The sequence below is a fragment of the Leptonychotes weddellii genome, chromosome 15, assembly GCF_054177405.1.
Source record: "Leptonychotes weddellii isolate Sample4059 chromosome 15, ASM5417740v2, whole genome shotgun sequence".
NCBI lineage: Eukaryota > Metazoa > Chordata > Mammalia > Carnivora > Phocidae > Leptonychotes > Leptonychotes weddellii.
Genome location: NC_138383.1, coordinates 4,190,881 through 4,193,486, shown reverse-complemented (window position 1 = coordinate 4,193,486; position 2,606 = coordinate 4,190,881). Strand labels below are relative to the sequence as shown.

Sequence of the window (2,606 nt, the reverse complement as noted above, 5' to 3'; positions counted from 1 at the left end):
CCTTGCCTGGCCACTTATTGTCGGGCCCCCCCAGTCCTTCCCCTGACTAGTTCTGCCTGGCAGGCCTGGTGTTTTGTGAGCCTCTCGCTCGGTCCAGGAGAGAATGAGCCTACTTGGCAGCCTTCCGTTGCTGGGTCGGGGCTTGGGATGTGCGTTCCTCGGTCTGGGGGTGCGGGAGCTGCAGGGGGGTCCTACGATGCCTTGCGGCTAATTGTTCCTGACTCGGTCTTGGGGTCCCAACCACCTCACCTTCTCCCTCTGCTCTTCAGGATCCCCTTTGGGTTGCCTCTTGCATCATCCCCAGGGCCTGTAGCTGTTCTTAGCACAGAGGGGCGAGAAGAGACGTGTCGACACCATCTTTTCCAGACTCGAAGTCCCTCATTATGTGATTGAGTGACTGAAAGAAAGCTGTGAACACAGGCCCCTGTGAAAAGCAGGGTAAGTGCCTCACGCCGGAGCCGTGAGGTCCGGGCTGGACTGCGGGGCCAGCCGGCTCCTGTCATAGCCCCACGGCCAGGGCGGTCAGGAGCGGCGGCCCCCACGGCGGCCCCACTGCAGGGCATCGGCCCGGGGGGCAGGGTGACAGCCAACTGCTGCCCAGCTACGGGATGCTGAGAGTCGGAGAGAGGGGAGAAGCCCCAGCAGAGACGCCTGGAAAACAGACCCCACGGCGGGGCCGCGGCCACCCCCCGCTGCCGGTCACCCTTGCGATTGGAGGGGTTTGTAGGGATGGATGTGCCAGCCTTTCGGGGTGGCCTCCCGAGACAGAAGCTCCTTCCTCCCCGCCCCGACAGCCATTCCCTGCTGCCCCGGGGCCGAGCCTGGTGACTTGGTAGCAAACGGGGGCGGGGGCCGCACACCTCCAGAGGGCTCTGCGGGCGCCCTGGGCCGCTGTCTTCCGGCTGCACGCTGGAGGCCCAGGAAATTCGGAGCTCGGTGTGCGTCTCTGTTCCAGAGCAGGGGGCTGCTATCTTTCAGGACCTGTCAGGCCCCCCGCGCCTTCTTGCCCCACCACAGTGGGGACAGCGGGGGAGGCTCGCAGGGCCGCTGTGGGGGGTGAGGGCAAGAAGAAAGGGGCACCGCAAGAGGCCAATTCTTTTCCATTTCTTTCCATAGAAAGTGCCTTTCGGCACCCGGCTCTGTGCTCTGAGGAAGGTGGGAGTGGGACGGGGCGCACAGGTGAGTCGGACCCGGCTCAGCCCTGGGAAGAGCTCGGCGGGGCCAGGACAACATGAGCCCAGCATCCAGTCCGGCCCCAGGCGCAGCGATGCAGAGCGCTGGAAGGTTTCAGACGCCCGGGTCTTTGCACAGGGCCAGTCTCTCTCTCTCCGTGGGCACCTGGCCGGGCCAGGAGGGCTGGTCCCACCCCCAGGCCTGTTCGCTGCCCCCTCCCGCGTCTTTCCTGCTGGGCCCTGTCTGTGGCTCCCCAGGCAGGGGCCCTGGTCCCACCCCCAGGCCTCTGACATTGTTGCCGGCTCTGCCCGGCCTCCCCCTCCTTCACCATGGGCGGCCTTCCCCGACAGGCACCCACCATTCTGCGGAAGCCTGTAATTTCCAAGGGCTGAGTCACTGCTGGCTGGCTAGACGGGTCAGCATGCTGCCCGGCCCGGGGCACAGAAGTGAGCTACCAGGGCCTGTGCCCTGAGGTGAGGTGCCCAGGGACCGATTTCCAGGAAGCCTGGCCTATGAATAAGTCTTAAAAAGCAAAGATCAAGGCGGAGAATAACCAAGCCTTTATTCCCTCACCCCACCCATGTCAGGAGCTGCCTGGCTCCCTCAGACTAGGTTCCAGCACGTCCAGCGTGCTCTCCCTGATGCTCTGGGGTTTTGGATGAAGGCTGCACATTTCGGAGAGGGTGCTGGACATATCCCTGCAGAACAGTCCAGCAGAGGGTTATTGGAGAGCCAGAGAGAGGGGTGCTGCCTGGGATGGAGTTGAGGCTCATCCACTGAGTGGCTGTGTGACCTTCAACAGGTCACTTCACCTCTCTGTGCTTACGTTCCTCATCTGTGGATGGGAATGTGATGGGGCTTCAGTGAATCAGTGCAGGGGAAAGCATGCGGGGCAGGCTGGAGAGGATGCTAGAATCTGGAGGTGGGGTTCGCTGGGGGCAAGGTTTAGGACCAGAGGTGGGGAGCGGGGAGGAGTGTAGACAGGAGCTTTGAATGGGGTGTGACACTGAAGTTTTGGTTTAGGCCAGTCTGGTTATTTTAATAAGTGACAGTGAGTCTAGATGAGCAAAGATTAGGTGGTTCTTAGTGCTGACAATGAATGAAGTCTGTGAAGCGCGTGAGTGGTTAACAAGGGTGGTGGGGGCACCAGAGTGGGGAGAAAAATGATCTGCTGAGCTTGGCCCCTGCAGGAAGCTGGTTACACTCACCACGACATGAACTCCAGCCTACAGAGGAGGCGGCCGTCAGCTGCCTTCCCGCCGTTACCCTACCTCTCCCACCTCCCCGTCCCCATCCCCGCCATCCCCGTCCCCTCCTCTGTCTCTGCCTCCACACCCTGCACCACTGCTGCCCAGTGTCATTGCCTGGAACAGCCCCCGTTCACCACCCCCAGCTGTTTCCTGACCTTGCCATGCTCCTCCCCGAAAGGCACC

At 62.3% G+C, this 2,606-nt stretch overlaps 1 long non-coding RNA gene across 1 annotated transcript; it reads left to right on the top strand.

Annotated features, from left to right (window-relative positions):
- The first annotated feature begins 265 nt into the window (after positions 1–265).
- Positions 266–1,714, top strand: LOC145717217 (uncharacterized). Its single transcript, XR_014140282.1, has 2 exons — positions 266–438; positions 1,117–1,714. It is a non-coding gene; the product is annotated as an uncharacterized LOC145717217 (long non-coding RNA).
- The last annotated feature ends 892 nt before the right edge of the window (positions 1,715–2,606 follow it).